The 12488-nt window shown below is 47.1% G+C and overlaps 1 protein-coding gene across 1 annotated transcript in view; it reads right to left on the bottom strand.

The window, feature by feature from the left end:
- Nucleotides 1-4199: 4199 nt before the first annotated feature.
- USP6NL (USP6 N-terminal like) overlaps nucleotides 4200-12488 on the bottom strand; it is a 245065-nt gene continuing 236776 nt past the window's right edge. The window contains exon 16 of the transcript XR_015254038.1: nucleotides 4200-4671. The gene's annotated coding sequence lies outside the window, so the exon portion shown is untranslated. The remainder of the gene's footprint in view (nucleotides 4672-12488) is intronic.

Genomic DNA, 12488 nt, shown 5'->3' with positions numbered 1-12488 from the left:
GATAATCTCTCACTGTTCAGTACAAGCAAGGAGAGAAAACTCTTATCTTCATTAACAGGGTGATGAGCCAATACCAACCAGGACGTCGTGCAGTTGAGACAGAAAATATAAACAGAAAAGATCTACTTTGTTGTTGTGGTGGTTGCACGAGGTCTTGCAAGGCTGTGAATGGGCACGGTTACCAATTTTCTTCTCTCTAAAATAGAGATGATAATAGTGCTGTCGTAAGGATTAAACCAGACCATGTGTGTGAGATGCTTTGCCCAGTGCCTGACACACAGGAAGAGTTCAATAAACGTAGGCTTCTCTTAGTCTCATTACGTATTATCTCGAGTTTAACATGCCCAGTACTGAGCTCTTCACACTCCCTCAGCACCTCCCACGTCTTCCCCATCCGGCTTAATGGCACACTGTCCTTCAACTTAGGCAAAAAAAACCCCAAACACCGGGTTTCATCCTGTCCCCTTTCCTTCTTTGAAATTCCGCACGCAGCCAAATGGCAATGCATTTTGGTTCTATCTCCAAAATAGATTCACAACTGACCACTTCTCACCACTGCATGCTCTTACCTCATCCAAGCTCTCATCACCTCCCCTTAGTTCATGGCCAAGATGTGCTGCCACCCCCTCACCCCCCTCAGCACCCGCCTGACTGGCTTTTTGACCAGCTGCAGGGAGAAGTGTGTTTCAACAGAAGTCACATCAACTTTTTTTTCCCCTCAAAATCCACTGGTTTCTGATCATTCTCAGATTAAAACCAAGTCCTAACAACCTCAGGATCTAATTATCTGGCCCCTGTTCTGGACTTCTCTAGCCCATCTACCTCTCACCCCCTCCAACATTGTTGGATTTAGCTTTACTGGCCTTCCTTTGGTTCCTCAAACATGCCGTGCCCGCTCCTTCTTCAGAACATACAAACTCACTGTTGCTTCTGAGACTCTTAAAGAATATCTCAATAGCTTGCTTCCTCAGCTTCTTTCAGTCAACTTCTCCCAGAGGTCTTTGCCAACCATCCTGATTACTAGTGTAACCCCTCCCAACACTCTCTATCCCTCCCCCATGCTTTCATTTTCACCGTAGCCTTCCTCACTCTCTACCATACTATGTATTGACTTTGCCTTGTTTCCCTCCTGGGATGGAATGTAAGCTCCCAGAGGGTGTGTGGTCTGTGGTACACTGCTGCGTTCCCAGCACCTAGAAACACTGCCTAACACATGGCAAATGCTCAGTTAATGTTCAATGGAGGAGGTGTGGGGAGGGAATACAGCATACCATTTCTCAAGTGATCCAGAAAAAAATCCAAGCTGATCATGTGGATCCTCGCGCGGTTTCTAAACTAAAATAGAAAGACCTTTTGTACTTCTTCAGAAGGGAAGGGAAAGTTGGTGGCCCCTTGGGTACCTTTCTCTTCATCTTTCACTTGGTGCAGGTACAGTGGAGTCACCATTAGTGTGTGGCTCCCACTCCTGCTGGTCTTAGGCATCATGCTCATTTGCATATGGGGCAGAGTTAACCTCTTTAGGTAAAGACGTTCACTCAAGGTGAAGAACAGAGGTAGAGGTCAGGTCTTCCTACTGAGATGCCAGTGCTTAGGGAGGCCCTTTGTCAGATCAGTGGAAGGTCTCGGAGTTAAGGACTGCTACTACTCGCGGTGGAGTAAACATTTCCTGCGTGTGTCAACAGACCGATAAATCAGAAAGCTTGTTGAGTTGGGGGTCACAGCTTATGGGTTTTAGTCCAGGCTCCGATAGGAACCAGATCCAGAAGCTCTGTGACCTGAAAGAGACCCTACAGCTGAGGGACTTGCCAAGACCCCATGAACCGAGCTATGATTGTTCCCTTCTCAGGAGGAGACATCCTCACGTGTCTCAGAGGCCCCCTGCTGTTTAGGACAAGAGCCATACACGTAACTGGTGGGAAAACCGGAAAACCACCGTGCTTCATGCACAACAGCCTTTTCATTCTTGCTTTTATTTTCACCCACTTATTCTCTCAGCAAATGTCTACTTAACATCTATCAAGGTAACATAAGTTTGCAATGGATCTTACCTTCAGAGGACCCTCATTTTCTCTGTGTCTTTGACTCCTTTTTTTTCCTCCTGAGTTGTATTCTCCATCCCTTTCCCTGGGGTGAAGCTCAGGGCCTCTACAGCGGCGAGAAAGGTGATTGGCTCCCTGCCAAGGGGTCAACAAAAAGGTTGCAGAAGCTATAGCCTTCAAAAGGCCCAGCTGAAACCTGCTGGCAAAGTCCAACATTCTGCAATCCCATATGCGTGACAAATGGGTTGGGCAACCTACCTCAAGGTGAGCTTCCAAAACCACTTCAGGAAAAAGCAATGGGGGAAGGCAGGAGAGCAACGACTAAAGATTTACCGGGAACGAACATGTCAGGAGTTCTGGGTTCTGTAGGGATGGGTCTGTCAGAGTTGGCATCCACCACATGGCACGAGGCCCAGGCATAGCAGGTGGCATAGACACAGATTTAATTGATAGCTTAATTAAGGAATTAGGTAGGTTAGAACTTGCAACCATAGCTCAGTTTAGCTAAATTTTATCATCTTCCTTTTCCATAGAAACACAAGTATAGAAGTGAGGGGTGGCTGCCACATACCCAAGAACTTGTGCTCAAATGGTCTGGCCTATCTGTATGTATGAAAGGAAGAAAATGTATGTGGGAGAAAGGAAATGTCAACAGGCACTTCCTCCACTTGCTGGAAGCTCCTCCAGGAAACCCCAAGAGGCAATGGTTTCCCCATTCTCCTCAAGAACTTGCCGAGTTGCCTTCTATTGATGAGAAGCAACATCTCCAACAGCCAGACCAGAACCTCCAAGGGGGTTGCTCTGTAAAATGAATGAAGTTTGCAAAGACGTGCACAGAGAAGACATAAAGTCATCTTGTTTACGTCCATTAGCTCTTCAGAGGCAAACGACTACGTACTTTAAGAGCCACAATGGCCAGCTGCCTCTGGTCCCGGGAAAATGCTGGGCCCTCCAGGGTGGGTGTGTTGGGGCTCAGGAACTTGAACGTCTTCCTGACTGCTTTTCAAGCCTTGATCCTTACAGTGTGGTCCCCAGTCTAGCTGCATCAACATCCGGGAGTTCATTGGGGATAGAGAACCTCGGAGCAAATTGCAGAAGTGTAGAACCAAGTCTGCATTTGGCAAGATTCCTACGTGATTTCTACGCACGTGAAAATTAAAAATTTAAGAAGCAGTGGCTTGGGCAATAGATGGTGCGGTCCAACTTCCAGTTAAAACTAATTCTTGGGGCGCCTGGGTGGCGCAGTCGGTTAAGCGTCCGACTTCAGCCAGGTCACGATCTCGCGGTCCGTGAGTTCGAGCCCCGCGTCGGGCTCTGGGCTGATGGCTCAGAGCCTGGAACCTGTTTCCGATTCTGTGTCTCCCTCTCTCTCTGTCCCTCCCCCGCTCATGCTCTGTCTCTCTCTGTCCCAAAAATAAACGTTGAAAAAAAATTAAAAAAAAAAAACAAAAAAACTAATTCTTTCCTAAAAAGTTTCTAACTTGAAACTGTAAGAAAAGCAAGGTCTATGAAAAATCTAAGCCACCGGATAGATACTCATGACTGAGAGATGTGACACCCTTATTTGAACATAAATACGATAAAGTTTGCAGGAGAAGTGATACAGGTGGTGAGAGTCTTTGACGTGGGAAGGGGGTACAAAGCACTAGAAAATAGACAGGAAGTGTGCGGAGGACATGAAAGGCAGACCACGCTTTGTAATTTCGCCAATAGCCTGGTGGGTGATGGGCACAGTGGAAGGTGGCCTTCCCACTACAGGGTGCTGTGGAGTTTGGGGCATTGACCAACCAGCAATCCACGAAGCTAAGAGCCCGGCTGTGTACCTTCTCGCTGATCTTATGCCAACCAGGCCCCTTGCTTCTTCTCACACAAACATCCAACTTTGCTTTCCCCAAACCCACCACTGTGTGAGTCCTGTCCAGGAAGGTCTGGGGCTCCAGAAGGCACAGACAGGAAAACCCTGCTGAAAGGAAGCTGACAGCACGTCATGGACCACTGTGAAGGCCAGGCTGAGGGATGCATATTCAGGGCGATGGTCATGGGGAGCCTCTTAAAGCAGGAGGACATAATCCAAGTGGGCTTGAAAGATACCATTTGAGATCGTGCGGCTGAGTAGACAGTTATTACAAGAATCCAGTCAAATGTACTGAAGACTTCAAATAGGGTGTTACTGTTTTTGTTTTTTTAATTGGAAGTGCAGTAAACAAAATGTAACTTTATTCTAATGGACACTCATTTATTCCAAGGGACACACAGCAGCATCCAATAACATTGTATTGAATGAATGTAGAGTGACTTAGGACATGATTACACAGACCAATCTACATAGTAATGCAGTTAAGCTTTAAATGTTGTTAAGATCTTTTCACCCAGATTCAATGGGCCAAAATACCGTCCCTTGAATATTTGTGCCCGGACTTGTTGGTTGGTTTTACACATGACTGGGTTTCCTTCCTCTTCGTGGTCGGCCTGAGGCCTCTCTGGCAGCAGGCAAGGCACGCACAGCCCACCTTTGAGTGGTGCCGGCTTCCCTCTGCTGTGGGATAGAGCTGGAGTGGGGAAAGGCGAGTTCCGGTCTTTTGCCCAAGGTCAAACCACTGGACGATTCTGGGCTCGTTTCTTCAGCTGTAAACTGCCCAACGCAAAATAGGAAGAGCTTTAGGGGTTGCCTGGCTTGAGCCTGCTGGGGATAAACAGGCCTCCCGGGCACTGGGGTGGCCCGTCATCCTGAGAGGTGCCCTGACAGGCACAGGGGTTCAGCCTTGTCACTCAAAATGGGGGACATCTGCTTGCTGAGGCCAGGTTCCTGCTGGCCTCTTGTGCTCAGGTGAAGCTGCTAGGTGACCAGATTCTAGGTACCTTGTCCCCGCTTGTCACCAACATACTTCATTGTAAAAGACCACCTGCTTTTCTTTGCATGAGTTATAATTTCAGGTATCAGCTTCAATTAGGTTCTACTTTTCTATGCTTCTCTCAGCATATCTCAGACTTAACTCCTAGATTACAGTGGATTTTTAAAACACACTGCGCAGACCCCTTTTCAGGACTCTGATTAGACTTGCATACTCCATCTGGTGTTCCCAAAGCTGTTTCAAGCCTGGATTCCTTCTCTGAGGTTATTTGCCAACAACCTATCCATAAATTAATAGTTATGGTATGTTTATTAGTTTCCGGGACTTCTAATAGCATATTGATTCTGGGCAGAAGCTTAGCATCTGGTTTGGCTAAAGAATTTAATTTTCTACCAACCACACAATCTAATCATATCATCTGGGACTGAAATAAACACTAATTCGGTGGCCTTTAAATGCTGATGTGTGCACCAGAGCTGAGCCACTGAGTTTTCACCCGCCTGCAATGAGGTGTTAAAAAAAAAAAAAAAGTCAATATATTAAAAGGGTAAGTATATTCAACGTGAAGAACTGTCGTTTTTTTCTGAGTTTACACTTTCTTATCATGTGCGTTACAATATTAACATGTTTTTAATAAACGTATTTGAAAAATACAATGGACAACTCTACGGCAGTGCCTCAAATCATGGGGAAGATTTTACTGATCCTCTGGAAGCCAAAGGAATAGACTACCCTGGACTAATGCAGCATCCAGTGATATTTTAAAATATGGGACACATCCAGGCTGAAAACCCTCTCCACATCCTCCTGAGACACCTGCCATGGTTTCCATCAGGGATGAAAAGACGGGCTTTTAAATAGAAGCCTTTAAATCCAACATTGGCTTATGCAGCAGGAAGAGGAGAGGAGACATCTGACTCTCTCCCTATTTCCAGGTCTTCTTACTTCTAAGATTTCTGCCTTTTGCTCACTGGGCATCACTTCAGCTTTGAAGGTAGAAACAAGAGGGCGCCCTTTCATCCCCAGGCCATACCAGCCTCAGCCAGTCAGGGTGCGGCTTCTACTTAGTGTTCTGGTTGCAGGCTTCCTGGCCTGGGACCACCTGTGCCTTTCAGGGCTACCCCCAGGGACCTGTTTTCTCCCCCCTCCTTCTCCCCTTCCTCACCCTTCCCCCAGTGAAAGACCAGTACGGGAGCGAACAGTGTTCAAAGGGAAGGATCGGCAGTCTGAGAGCCTCTCTGTTGAGGACAGGGACTTAGTATATTCCACCCAAAGCCCTGTCATGTTCATTTTTGGTAAAGGCCGAAACGGTGACCCCAGCTGGGAGTGTATGTTCTGCTTTGCTCCCACCTCCTATTGCCACCTACCTGGGATGAACCCCTCCCCCTCTCAGGGGTGTCTGCCCTCCTCACCTCCCTGTCTTGCTTCCACGTGGCTGATTTCTTACATCCGAGTTCTTCCCTCTTTGTCCTAAAAGTCCCCGAAGGCTTCATGCAAACCAAACCTTCGTGGCCTTCCCAGAGAGCCCACCGTCCTAGACTGACAGGGAGCAGCCCCCACTGCCAACGTACCCACAACCTTCAACACTGCCAGGCTGATCTGAGGCGAAGCCAGAAGCTGGAAAGCCAACCAAAGTACGTGAACACTGTCTGTAGCTTTTTTCAATGAGCAATAAACACGTGTCCATGTCGGTGCATGTAAAGCTGCAGCAGAGATGTCTGTCTATGTCCGTAGGTGGGTGAACAACATTCTTTCATATGGTTACACCACAATTTAACCTCTCCCTTATTAATGGACATTCAAGTTATTTCCAATTTTTCTCTATTGCAAATACTGTGAAATCCTTTCACATATATGTTTTCCACTTGTATTTCTGCTCATAGAAGTAGTATTGCTGGACCAAAGAATACAACATAGAAATGCAGGTACTGGACAGCGGCCTATTTGGGGGCTGCAATTTTCCTGTCACTAGCAGGGCACGGGCATTCTTCCTGCTGTCCTTGCCAATCACTCTTTCAGGTTCGATTTCTCTAATGGGGATACAGAACATGTTTAAAAGCTTTGGACTTCTTTACCAGTACATGTTCTTTTAATACTCTTTGCCCATATTCCATTTGGGGCTACTTTACAAGTCTAAAAGGAAAGAAAAGCTCATTATAAATAAGAGTACCAGCCCTTTCCCTATACTAATGCTTACAGTCACCACAGAGTGTTATAAAGCATCTATGTTCCATGCACTGTGTGACGTGTGCCTTATCGGAATGACTCCTCGGAACAACCTTGTAGGGAACGCATTTTTCCTATTTTGCTCATGAGACGGGTCCAGCAAGGCTGGTGGAAACACTGAAACGGCTCCACGTGTGTTGTTGAGCCATCACACCATTCAAAGCCTCTAAATAAAAATGCCTCAATGTAATTTTCAGGGGGGTTTTCTGGTAGTAGTAGTAGAATGACATGCGAGCTAGAAGAGTGAAGAAACACGGGGCGAGGGAGTGGGCTCTCCTTTCTCTGTGGTCAAACTTCACACGTCTTGTTGTGTATCCTCGGCAGTCGTGTTGTGGAGCTGGAGGCGTTCAACCCTGAGTCCTGGGCCCCGCCCGTAAACTGCTCTGGGGCTGGGACGCAATGGCTCTGGGCCGGAGGGCCTGGGCATCATTTTCTTGCAGCTTCCCTGTCATTCTTACGTGCGGCCATGGCTGGGCTCCACCGTATCGGGCCACCTCCACTCACCTTTCTAGCGTTCCTGCCCCCATTTTCTAGCTGAGGGAAGCGAGGCCCAGAAAGGGAATAGGACTCACCTAAGATCACGCTGCTGATGAGCAGCAAGCTCAGACTGCGGTGCGGACTTGGTGGCCTCCGGTCGTTTCTGCCACACTGCGAATGTACAGGGTCCCCGTCGTCCCTCCTTCTCAAAGGTAACTCCACAGAGGGTGTTATTCATGGGTGCAGACATGGCTGATAAAACTGTCCTCACGTTAGTGGCTGTTTCAGTATTTGCTGCTCCACTTTCCCTACTCCCAGGCTGCACCGCGAGAACAGGGGCACGGTCCACGGCAGTATGCCGGCGTTCCTCCACGTGTCCAACTCAAGCCACGGTTCCTTGTGGCCATCATCTTTATGCCTTCGTGATCACAGGCCCTCAGTGCACTGGGGTCTCCTTCCTGGTCGTTGCCACACAGGGGGTCGTCACCACATAATGAACGTGGGTCTTCCCCCCAAGACCATGGGCTCCGTGAGTAGTGGTCTCTGGGCCTTGATCACTGTCACTGTGCCCAGCATGAAGCAGGAAGGTGGGCCTTGGGTCGGGCACTCTCCCCTTAGAGTTCGGGGCAGGACCTTTTTCAAACTCCCCTTCCCTACCTCCAGGGTCTACAGATCAGAAAACCGAGTCCCAGAGAGGACACGTGACCTTCCCAAATTTCCCACACCGTGAATTTATGGCAGAGCTTATGAGCCCGTTCAACAGTGACGTGGTTTTGAAGAAGCCACGTTCACGGCTGACTCACACTGAGCTTACAAGGAGGCGAACCTCTCCATCTTCGGCAGGCGCCCACCCCTGCATCACGTCTCCTATTACGACACAGCGCAACATACACATGAGCTCTACCAAGTCACCGATCTTCATGGGCAGTGCTCGAGCTTTCTCGATACAGCCTGCCTCATATCGAGTATGCTGATTTTCCTCCAAATTCAAGTGACAACTCCGAGTTACAGGAAGTTTAAGGGCTGGGATTTTAATACGCATGAACACATTACGTAGCAAGCTGGAATAAAACCAAGGGCCGCCTTGGAGAAGTACTAGAGTGAGTCTGAATGGTCAGAACTGATTTCCAATTAGCTTATTTTTTCCCTGTAAAGACATTTCCCCCCGCCCCCCAGCCCCTACCTTTCCCACCAGTCCCTCTGGCTCCGATTCAGCAACCACCCTTCCCTTATGTGAGCTCCGCCGAGAGCTGCATCGCCTCTCATTCCTGCTCCAGGAGTGACAGCAGGGGGACAGCAAGGAACTCCTCGGTGTCAGATCCAAGTTCTCTTCATTCCCGATCACGGGGCCATCCTGCAGATGGTTTCCTTCTGGGAACCCCGCTCCCAGCTGTGGCCATTCCTCACACCTCCCTTTGTGCGTTCCCCCTTCTATGTCACCTGTAACCTCTGAGCTCCTCACCGAACTCTCAGCTCCGGGACCTCAAAGCCCATGCTCTCCTGTCACTAAACCTTGCACAGTGGTGGCACGTGAGTCCAGGGGACATTTGAAATTATTACTGTGTGGCGAGGCCGTGCTGATCGATCACTTTACACAAAGCAACCCATTCAACTCACAGCTCCATGAAATAAATACCAGTCTTCATTTACAGAGGAGGGACTGGATCGGAACAGCGGCTCCACGACATCGAGGACTTGGTTGCTTCATTAGGTCAGAATTTCTGATGCAAAGTCCAGACTCGAGCCAGTCCGGCTCCAAAGCTCCACAGCCAGTCCCTGGGCATTCAGCTCCCGCAGAACCAGACCACGGCTGCTCGGAGTCCTTCGCACACTCCTGTCTTGCTGGCAACCCTTAAATGTCAGCGACCCCCTGGGTCTCCCCATCCTTCGCTTGCTCATCTTCTCCCTAGACAAGTACTCTCTCACAGCTTTACCTCCTACGTGCTGGCAAGCAAGCCCCAAGTCTCTCTGGAACGGTCAGCTGTCTGTCAGACAACACCATCTGTCAACCCCCTATTCCTCCAATTCTACATGTCAAAACATGTCATTTTCTCACTCAACCTAAGCCTGCTCCAGCTTCTGAATTCTATCAGATGGCGGCCCCACTAGCCACCCTACCACCCATTTCTGCACTGCAGAATCAACCTTCTCACTTGCTCTCCCCTCAACAGTACAGAATGAGGTGAAAACACACAGGGTCTGAAGAAAACCCATTCACAAGGGCAAGAAAAATAAAACATGTAGGAAAAATTTTAACAAAAATAGTGCAAAATGTCACCAAAGAGAAATTAAAGAAGATCAAAATAAATGTAGAGACGATCTAGGTTTATGGACTGGTGACTCAACATTGTTAAGAGGGCATTTCTTCCCAAACTGATCCGTAGATTCAAAGTAACACCTATCAAAAATCCTAGGTCTTGTTTTTTGTTTTTTTTTTTTCTTCTGCAGACACTGACAAGCTGATCTTAAAATATATATAGAAATGCAAAGGACCCAGGATAGCCAAAACCATTTGAAAAAGAACAAAGTTGAAGGATGTACACTTTCTGATTTCAAAACTTACACACACACACACACACACACACACACACATATAGTCAGTTGAGTTCTAACAGAGGTGCCAAGGTCCCCAATTCAGCTGGAGAAAGCAGTCTTTTTAACACGTGGTGCTAAGACCACTGGATAGTCACGTGAATTTAGCTCCTTACCTCACACCATACTCAAAACTTAATTCAAAATGGCTCATACACTCATATGCAAAAGCTGAAACTATAAAACTTCTAGAATAAAACAACGGAGAAAATCCTTTGTGACCTTGGGTTAGGCAGACAGATAAAATTCTAAAAGCATGATTCATAAAGAAAAAAAACAGAAAAAATGGAACTCCATTCAAATTAAAAGCATTTGTAACACAAAAGACACCATAAGACAGACTGGGAAAAAATACTGCAAATCATGTCTTATAAAGGACTTGTATCCAGAATATATTAAGAATTCCTACTATTCAATAATATGAAAATAACCCAATCAAAAAGTGAGCAAAAGATCTGGACAGACATTCCACCCAGGAAGATATTATGAATGGCCCAGAAGCACAAGAAAAGGTGTTCACCATCATTGGCTATTATAGAAATGCAAATCAGAGCCACAATGAGATATCACTAGAATGGCTACAATAAAAAAAAAAAAAATACAAAACAACAAGTGTTGGTGAGGATGTGGAGAAATTTGAACCCTCACACAATGCTGATGCTAATCTAAAATGGTATAAACACTTTGGAAAAGAGTCTGGCACTTTCTTAAAAAGTTAAACATAAATTTGCCACAAAGGTCAGCAATAGCACTCCCAAGGGAAATGGAAACTTATTCCCACAAAGATTTGCACACAAATGCTCATAGCAGCATATGAAAACAATGTAAACATCTACACCTGGTGAGTAAACAAAATGTGATAGAGTCACACAATGGGCTACTGTTCAGCAATAAAAAGGAATCACTAATACATGCTACGACGTGGGTGAAACTCATCATTATGCAAAAAGCCATATATTGTCTGATCCCATTTATATGACAAACCAGAAAGTGGATTAGTGGTTGCCTGAGGCGGGGCGGGGCGGGGGGGGGGGGGGGGGGGGGGGGGGGGGGCAGGAATGGAGACTGACTGCAAATGGGTACAAGAGATCTTTTTGAGGTAATGGAAATGTTCTAAAATTGTGTTTGTTTCAGTGGTTATATAACTGTGTAAATTTACTAAAAAAAACCCCTTTGATGTGTACATATATGGGTGAATTCTACGGCAGGTAAATTACACCTTCTTGGGGTACCTGGGTGGCTCGGTCAGTTGAGCGGCCAACTCTTGATTTCTGCTCACGTCATGATGCCAACAGTTCTTGAGTTTGAACCCCACATTTGGGATTCTTTCTCTCTGCTCCTCCCCCATTCATGTGCGCACATGCTCGCGCGCGCTCTCTCTCTCTCTCTCTCAAAATAAATACACTTAAAAAAGAAAGTTACACCTTCTTAAAACTGTCCAGTTGGGGTACGCACAGGCTCTAGATTCAGTCTGTGTGGATTCATGTCCTGGCTCTGTGACTTGAACCAGCTGTCACTTGGAGCAAAGTTATGTCAACTCCCTGTGCCTTCATTTTCCCATCTGTAAACAGGGACTTAGAGGGAACACACTTCAGAGTTATTTTGAGAAGTATATAGGTTAATACAGGTTAAATGCGTAAGCACAGGGCCAGACACACAGCAAGCGTTCAGGAAAGTGCGCTAGTTTTCTTACGATTATTATTACATTCAGGCAATTATTAAGTCTGGCCAACTTTACTTGGTAATTAGCTCTCAGTCACCTTTTCTTTGAAAGTGCTTCCCTGGTCTTACACTGTACTACTTTTAGACTGACCATTTGGGGCAGTCTTCCTAACCTTCTCCAGGCTCGCTTGCTCACTGCCACGTAGCCTCTAGAGACCACACAGGAAATATGAATATGCCCAAGGCAAAACTGGCTTCCAGGATCCAGTTCAATGGCACAGAAGGCCCCCATCATCTGGTCTCTCTGTGGAACACTCCACCCCACCCCCCACATCATCAAGGTGTCAGACGCCCCCCATGTAACCCTCATGCCATATCCCCTCTGCAAAGTCTACTCTACTAATCCTCAGGTTCAGCAATGGAGGCAACCCCGCCCCCACTGGCCTCCCCTGACCCTCCTGAGCCATGCGTGGCCTTTCTATGTCTGTATTAATCACCTGTGCACATCTCCCACACTGAATGGAGGCACACAGATTAAAAACCATGTCTCCTACCTTGCAGCGTGAGCCTAGCATGGTCCCGAGGACAATTGTACACTGTAGGCGCTCAATAAAATATTGACTGGCCAAGCGAATGACCA

This window comes from Puma concolor, chromosome B4, assembly GCF_028749965.1.
Source record: "Puma concolor isolate L17-30 chromosome B4, mPumCon1.1.hap2, whole genome shotgun sequence".
NCBI lineage: Eukaryota > Metazoa > Chordata > Mammalia > Carnivora > Felidae > Puma > Puma concolor.
This window is presented reverse-complemented; position numbering and strand designations above follow the sequence as displayed.